The sequence below is a fragment of the Anopheles funestus genome, chromosome 2RL (assembly GCF_943734845.2).
Source record: "Anopheles funestus chromosome 2RL, idAnoFuneDA-416_04, whole genome shotgun sequence".
Lineage (NCBI taxonomy): Eukaryota > Metazoa > Arthropoda > Insecta > Diptera > Culicidae > Anopheles > Anopheles funestus.
The window spans coordinates 84,717,429-84,726,825 of record NC_064598.1 but is presented as its reverse complement, the minus strand read 5'-3'; positions in this window follow the sequence as shown (position 1 = coordinate 84,726,825).

The window sequence follows — 9,397 nt, the reverse complement described above, 5'->3', positions numbered from 1 at the left end:
GCAAAACTTAAACACATTGCCTTCCATTTGCCCAGTAATTGACTTATTTGTAAGCAGATTGTAGGCAGATACGCCCGTCAATTCCCGGCTCGTCATGCTTTCCCAGCACCAACGATTGAATCACCCGCTCAAGTGGGATTGCATCTTGTGGGGGAAACGTTGCGAAAACGATAATGCAAAATCCTGGCCAGATTCTCGCCCGAACTAACTTACGGGGGTCGTCCTTCCGCGGGTAGGTTGACGGTAATGCAGTATTTATTCAAATCACCATCACTTCACCGCCTTAACTACTTTCTTCGTGCAGTTGGTGTACGGTGCGCAAGTTTTCGTGTCACCCAGCGGGATGCACACACACACACACACACACACACACACCGAGCCGCCAAGACTGCAGCAAGGACACGGACCACCCAACCGACCGGCCACAGTCTACCATGGCCATGGCCTAGGTTGACAAAGTTCCACTTCCTGGAAGCGATTATCGCTCGGGTAATAATAATAATAATCATCGTCGTCTCGGTGGAAATCCATTTTCCACGCTCGTGCATTTGCCGCCGGGCGTAGGACGTCCACGCGCAACCAAAGTGGAAAACCCATTACAGTGCGGAAAGTGCGGATGGGCCCACTCGTGGGCCAAAAAGTGGCACCCCCGCTGTGCGGTTGATAGAGCGGGACGGTTCGGTCGCAATCTCTCGGATGAGAAATGATGCGGAGATGAGATGGGCAAAAAAAACCAGAGAGAAAAACTTTAACACACGTACACCTAAGTAAAAGTAAAGTCAAAACAGGAGCAAACTACGATGAATTGCGAGTGAATGGGAAAAGCAACAAAAAAAATGGCAATCTCCGGAAAACTCTTAGTGATGGCTTAATTTTGCTTGTCGCACGTCCTGTGGCTGGTGGTTGCGTTTGCTAAATAGCTGCATGGGGGCTGTACACGGCCACTCAGTGTGCTCAGGCAGGTGTTTATGCAGAAAATATCGTACCACAGCGGATGAACAGAATAGCATTTAATTTGTGTTTTATCTCCAAGCGTAGATCTTATTTAGAACAAAAACTGGAGTTTTTTGGATGACGGCGAGGAAGTGCACTTTGAATGTTTCTGTAATAATAAATAGATGAAATAAACAAACAAATAATTAAGGAGGAATAAAATAAAAGTCAACCAACCTTTTTAAACAAATGTTATGAAATAAGTGAAGAGGTGGAAAAAGATTAAATAAATGATTGTTTTAAAAGTGAAATGACGCCCCTGAAACAAAGATTCTAATTATATTAATAAAGTCGATACATGTTCGAATAGATTTCATTTGGTTTAGCTATAAATATTTTTATTTAAAACTAATAAATATTTTTTAAACAATAAAAAATTTTCGAATAAAGCAAATAACGCAGAGGAAATCTCTGCAATAATTTCCCAATAATTCATCCTAATCAGTTTCTAGGATTCATCGAAAATTTGTCAAATAATTGTCTTAAAATTATTGTGAAGTCTTCTTTATTTTTTCTTGAGTTCTTTTAAAAAGACAATTTTCTTTTTGTTTTACAGACTTGTTCAGTCAAACATCACTTTTTGAACTTCAAACTTTCGTTAAAAATTAAAACATTTAAATAATCGAATACTGGCTCTTCAAGTACTTGAGACTAGCAAGTTTTCTAAAATATTCAACGTCTAAATTAATTTAATGTGCACACTTTATCGCGAAAGTTTCACATTCATTTTAAAATATAAAGCAATTTTAATTTTAAAAGATTGTCTTCCTCGTAATCTACCTCCTAAATTTTCAAAAAAATAATTCAATTCATCGTGCAAGGTGAGATAAGAGTTCATCTTTGTTAGGCTTTAGTTGCCTGAATTAAAAATAGAATTTAGTACTATCATTATGAAGCCATAATGACAATACTTACAGAAGCAGCTAGAACTTAAATATACATTAAGTACAAAACATTTTCATACAAATATGATACTTCATTCCAAACAATTAACTAATTCAGCTATCTAAAATGTTCATTCATGTAATTAAAATTCATTTTTTATCTTAATACCCACTCCAACAGCGAACCTGCCACATAAATGATAATGTTCTCCGGTTCGGTTGAATATCTTTGATAAACTTTAACACCATTTAGCCATTTTGCTCACTGACCAGGAAACTGGTTTTGTTTTGGAAGCGATGCTAAAATTTGCCTCTTGTTTTCTGCGGGATTAAAACGCTACTGAAAAATGAGCCACACCACGAGCCACGAACACGGGTAAATGGAACGATTTGGCACTTCATCGCTTTCCTCAGAACCGTCCCACACGCTCGCTATTGAAACCACCGGACCGGAACCGAACGGGGAAAAGATCTTTCGTCTGGTCCGGAAATTACGTTCCACAGGGAAGGTTCCGGAAGGCTTACACAGTCGCGAAAACAGTCGAGTCGTGACTCGAGGGGCAAAACGATTGCCAATCCGGGGCCGAATGAAGGAGCCGAATGTAACAATCCACCCAACCACGGGAAAAAACGCGTCACAGTGTGCTGAAAAGTTTAAGTGAAGATGATAAAAATTTAATCCAGTGCAAACCAGTGTGCTGCGGTTTTTCCCCACGTTTTGGCCGATGGGCCGATGGATCGTTGGGGGTTCCATTATCCCATCCACCCACCGTGTGGTATGGTTCTGCTTAAACGAAACGATTTGCGGTCATTTTAAGTGAAAGAAAATGAGCATTAAAATTTTATTCTTTTTTATAAATTTAATTACCATTTTCTCTCGAGAGAAAAAAAACCCGGCCGACCGGAGCCGAAAAGAATGTGTACTAAAACTTTGAGACGTTGCGTACGAGTGTGGGTTGATGGGTCTTTTTTTCGCCTTTGTCTAAGAAGGATGCTAAACGAATTCGGGTGAATGAAAATGTTGAACTCAAAAAAAAAAAGAAAAAGGAAAAAATGAAAATCAAAAATGTGGAAAAGCAGCAGCGAACTTGCTTTTAAGAAAGCAAAGCCTATAACGATCCGTGATTCCGGCATGAGGTGAACGACACGGAAGAAACTTTGTAGCGAAAATGCTGTCTTGACATCGGACGCGAAGATCAGTCGTTTCGTCGTCCTTTCTTCCTTCCTTCTTCGGCCGCCTGGCCACAAAAAGGGGTTGTTCGCAGTTCGTAAAGAAGTATTCTTGATGGCCAATTTTTTTTTGCCTGCTCCTGCTGCTTTGACGCCGGGGAAAAAGATTGTCATGTTCGGTGTTTTTTGGGGGGAAAGTTTTGCTTGGAATTTAATTAAAAACTTTGTTTATTTTGAACTGTCGGCAAGATCTCTTTTTGGTGTATGATTGTATGATAGCATGGTGAACTCCGTGTGTTTTTTTTTGCGTGTTGTTGCTCCCTGTTTGTTATTTGCAGTGCGCGTGTATTCATGCGAACAGGCAGATATTGGGTGGTGGCAAATAATTATGTGCCGCTTGCGCTACTTTTGGACCGCTTCGTTTCCACTCCCACCGTGCTGTGATTGTTGTGAGCATTAGTTTGCGAGAATGCAATTTTATCATCTTATTTGTGTATGTGTTTTGTTTTTCACTGCTACATTCTTGAGATGGAATCGTGGAATCGCTTATGGGAAACGGGAACTGTCGTACCGTGCTTTGCGAATGGATGCTAAATGATGTCTTGTCGTAGAGTGAAAGGGGAATTGTTTGTTCATTTGGAAAACTAAAGCTTCCAAATAACACACAAATGAGTTGGCACATAGTTGAAACGTGCGCTTCGGTTTTTTCTTTTCTACGCATTTCCTTTTCATGTTCACTTTCTACTTTGCCTTCTGTCATTTTGTTTCACGCGTTGCATGGTACTTTAGTTTGGTTCGTGTTTTAATGTGGCTTAATGGGAGGAAAAGTTTTTATTTCTTGTTCAACTACTTCAATCAACCATCATTTGATGCCATTTGCGAACATGAAGTTAATGGTGCTTATTTACTATTCAGTTTACGTGATGTAAAGCGAAATAGTAAATACTATTGATGGAGTCGTTCTATTTCGTTCTTTTGTATCTTCCAGGCGATCACATTTATAGTGACATATAGACAACCAGAAAATCTCTTTACCTGATTATAAAAACTTAAAATAAATTCAACAAATTTGATTTTTTTTTTTTGCTCAGTTAGAACGGCCTGGCCGTATCAAGACTTATTTTACCACGTAGCAGGATAGTCAGTCCATGCTACGGGGGGACGTTCCGGATGGGATTTGAACCCGGTCCTGCCGTGTGGACGGGCGCCGTTTTTCACATGCACCACCGTGCCGCCCCAAACAAATTTGATTGTACTTTTTTAAATTTTTTGTAGCCTAAATACGGGAGGCATTCAGTTATATGGACAATATTTAAACATTCTTACTTTAACACTACCAAGCGTTTTAAGCGTTTTTCGTTCGTGATTAATTTTTAAACAATTTCGATGAGTTGGAGTATATTTTATGGTTTATTGAAGATCTTACTATAGAATATATTTATATATGTAACATTTATGGTTCAACTACCATACGATTTTTATCCCCAAAAAACAATGTGATGAAAATGAAGCGTTCCAGTCAAAATGACTGGTACGGTCAATCTAGTGTTAAAACATAAAATTTATCCAAATTGTATACATCCCAGTTTTATCTGAGATAATCGAGCTCCATGTCATACCCAAGGAATATATTCCAGCAGGACAAGTCCTCTAAATCTGGCAAGTCATGAATCCATATAAATTCTTTCTCCGTGAGAAATGGAGTCAGAATAATATCTATATTTCCAGTTTTTAAATCTTTTTCCTACAGAAGAATCCAGTCTTCGTTTTTCGTCTTTCGATAAATTGACTATTATTTAGAGTTATGATATACTACTCCATTAGAATGCACCAATTTTCATTCAAGTTTCATGAATCATTTTTTAAAATATAGTCGAATTTTCCGAGCATATTGAAACGACTAAACCGATTTTGATCCACTCACTTTACTGTAGATTGCGTGGGAAACACGCCAAAAACGATATGCCAGATACCTTTAAAGAGTTGAAGATATGAGTATAGCCTCGTATCTCCTCAAGCCCATGGCCCAGACTTCGAAGTCATCGCCATCGAACCTTTAATGGTAGATAATAATAACTAAGACTTGAGGTCTCTTTCATCACTACTACTGGCTTTGACTTCTTGTCACCACGGCAAAATTGACATCTTCAACAGATTCCATGATGTCTACGACATGTACTGCAGGTATCACGAGAGAGATCTTTAATGTGTTGAATTTAGTATCTCAGTCCACACAGGCCACATTTTTACGCCATCCTGTGTAGACAACGATGTTCACTTAGAGATAACAGCTCTTAACTTGCGAATAAGATCAGACGTAGAAAGTTTACCCACATTGACGACTTTTTTTATAAATTCAAAGTCAAAATACAAGTCGTTTTTCATATTAGAAAAGGTTGCATAGATTTAATATTGATAGAGCCGAGAACTTTCCCCATTTATCCGCTGCTTCGCAAAATCGTGCAAATAATAGGATATGCAGAGAGTAGAACCATGATTACTTCACCGCGTAACAGAGTTGTGCGAAGCAACAGAGAACTTTTTATGGGCCTTTCACTTCATAAATCTTCCATCTTTTGTTGTTATTTCGTTGGAAAAGAAAAAAAAGAGAATCGAAATATCTCACTATCATCATCCTGTTGCTTGTTGCCCGATGGACATGGTCCGCATTTCCCCTCCGCACCATTCGTCATCCCCAGCGTCCTTCCCCCATTCGGGGGCCCTTCGACGGTGTGCTCACTTCATTAGCGTTTGCAAATACGACGTGAAAGATGATGGATTGAATTATCCGTTACCCGGCGTTACACCTGCCAAAAACCCGCGTGGACAGTGCGCGCGTGCAGAAACAAAACGCGCTCCATCGCTGCGTAATTTATGTTATGAAAATTGACGGCTCTACGGGGTTTCCGGTTGGATTAAACTAATTTACCCTAATCAGTGTAAGACGCAGCAATGGCAAATGCCGCTCATGTCCTGTGACGAGCCACAAAATGGATCGCCCGTTCGGTCCATCTGTCAGCTCGGTGTTCGGGTGCGCGTGTGCGTGTGTGTGTGATCTCAACCATTAATCTCCTAGACTTACGTGACTTTGGGCAGAGCTTAGCTGCCATTACGTTGGATAATTAATTTCGCTTTCTTCGCGCAGCGGCCGCTAACCGAGCCCACAACCTAATCAAACTTATGTGTGCGCCACGGTGGGGTGAAAGTTGTTGCTTTTCGCATAATTTGGCAGGCGTTACGGCGTGCAGCTTAATGGGCGGATATTGGCGACCCTGATCTACGTAAATCTTCGGCAGCGGAGAAAATTGTGTTTTGCTTATTAAAACGATTGCTCATAAATTATTCACATGCCTTGGTTGGGGTGGAAGACCGAGCAGGGTTGAACCAGGGAACAAGGATTTGAAGTCACAGCGGAAAAGAAATGTATTCATGCTTACGGAAAAATCTCTGTCTGAATAGCAAATGGCATTCGGTTTGATACCATTTTTTCATTTATTATTCACTTGCAAAAAGTGGATGAATTTTCTTTTCATTGAGGGGCGTTCTTTTATAACATTTTACTAAATTAATTTAGTATTTATTTCCTTCTTCAAACCTTTTTTGATTTCTACTTTTTTTGGATTTCCTCACTTAAGAAGATTGTTTTGCCGTGATGCAACAAGCAGTTTTAGTTTGCAATTTGCTTTTTTTTCTCACGGCCAACCTCAAAACCATCAAAAGCACACACACAGCAAAAAACCCTTTGAGTCCCTTTTTCCACGAATCAGTTAATGTTTTTGCACCGTACGACCGAACCGTGGTTGTTCGGGTCCGCCGGTACGGTGAGTTGAAAGCTCCGGTTGGAGGTGGGCATTTTGCGTGCAGAAATAAGCAGATTATAATCAGATAATAAATATTTATGAGTCCGAAGAACCACGCGGGACTCAGCCTCAGCTGGTTGCTGATGGGAATGCATTGTGGCAATGCACAGCAGGAGTTTCCGCCCAGTTCGGTATGGCTTTGCGTTTCGTTCATCTATTTGCCCAACAAGTAAAAGTTCCACAAAACAGAACAAAAACAACAAAAAAAGCCAGACTGAGTTTCTCCATCTTCCCACCTGACACCATACTGAACGAATCATTACGGTGTAAATTTTGCAAAAAGAAAACTGAAGCTTAACATTGTACGACACCCGCGGCAAATAAGCTCTATTACAGCACGGGAAATGCTTACTTCCGTGAAAGCTTCAACCGTTGTGTGACATTTAGTGCATCGTTTCTACCTTTAGGCGCATCCGTACCACCGTTCGTTTGGTGCCATCTACAGCACTGGGGAACACGCGAGGTGCATTCCTTCGGATTGCGAAGAAGTTCGGGCAGGATGTACGCGCTAGTGTGCGTGGAATTTATGTGTGTATCGTTGACAAATGTTTTGCTCATTGTACGGCAATAAATTCCATCCATCTTTTGTCCCCTCCCGCCGCTAGAGCTCCGGGCGTGGGCATAATTAAGACAATAAATGTACAATTAGCAACGGCTTACCGTGTCGGATGTGTTGCACAGGTGATGGAGCAAAACGATACGAAGGAATTATTTACACGGAGGCACATCCCCAGGCGAATGGCGAATGTTCATCCTAATCATAATCGTATCTGAGGCATACGTTTCTTATCATTCCGTAAATCACTGGATGCTTTTGATTTATTATTTATAGTGCGTTGTTTGAAAGCTATGCATCAAATTGATTAAATGCAACTTTGGACAAATTATAAATTTCCTCTTCTTTCGAAGCAAGCATGGAATATATGTTCCTATTAAAGATGACATATCTTGTCAAGTAGTCGGTACTTGAGTATGTCGTGCTAAAACTTAGGGAATCCAGGAAGCTGGATGTTTAAGTTGATCTGAAGGATGACTTTCCACAGTTACTTACCTACTTATCAGGCGTTACAACCGCTTCGTTATCTTGGCCTGCGGCAGGAGTGCGCTGCCAATCCCTTTTTTCCGGTTTTTTTGGCGCACATCTCAGTTTGGACATACCATGCCTTCTCTCTCCATGTGGGCGAGCTGAAAAGACTTTACAGGCTGGACTGTTTGGTGCCATTGGTGCCATTGGTGCCATCTATCGACCACAGGTTAAGGATTGGCGATCCGTTGGATACCGACCGAGTTATAGGCAAAATTTGGTGCAAAAATGAGCCTAGGAGATAGGCAATTTTATAGATTTTTTTGTTATTTTATTACAATTTATCAATCTTTTTCAATTTAAAGCATTATTTGAGTGAAAAGAAACTTATTCGAACCAATTGGCATTGAAATAAATCAATTTAATTTTTTTTGCAAAATTTCTCAAAAAAATGGTAAGGGGTACCCCTTATGAAATTTTCGAGTTGAAATTTTTTTTAAATTTTTTTCTGATTTTTTATTCTTTTTGTAATTTAAAGCATTATTTGAATGAAAAGAAACTTATTGCAACAAATTCGCATTCTAATATATCACATTTATAAATTTTGCAACATTGCTCAAAAATGAGGACAATTTTACATTTTCTCAAACAGGGTGTGGAACTTGGTTCCTCGAATAACTTCTGACACAGACATCTGAGGGCATGGCCGTCCAAGAAGAAAATGTAGCCATTGTTGCCATCTATCGACCACAGGTTAAAGATTGGCGATCCGTTGGATACTGACAGAGTTATAGGCAAAACTTGATGCAGAAATGAGGACAATTTTACATTTTCTCAAACAGGGTATGGAACTTGGTTCCTCGTATAACTTCTGGCACAGACATCTAAGGGCATGGCCGTCCAAGAAGAAAATGAAGCCATTGGTGCCATCTATCGACCACAAGGTGAAGATTGGCGATCCGTTGGATACCGACCGAGTTATAGGCATATTTTGGTGCAAAAATGAGCCTAGGAGATAGGCAATTTTATAGATTTTTTTGTTATTTTATTACAATTTATCAATCTTTTTCAATTTAAAGCATTATTTGAGTGAAAAGAAACTTATTCGAACCAATTGGCATTGAAATAAATCAATTTAAATTTTTTTGCAAAATTTCTCAAAAAAATGGTAAGGGGTACCCCTTATGAAATTTTAGAGTTAAAAATTTTTTTAAAATTTTTTTCTGATTTTTTATTCTTTTGTTAATTTAAAGCATTATTTGAGTGAAAAGAAACTTATTGCAACAAATTCGCATTCAAATATATCACATTTATAAATTTTGCTACATTGCTCAAAAATGAGGACAATTTTACATTTTCTCAAACAGGGTATGGAACTTGGTTCCTCGAATAACTTCTGACACAGACATCTGAGGGCATGGCCGTCCAAGAAGAAAATGTAGCCATTGTTGCCATCTATCGACCAC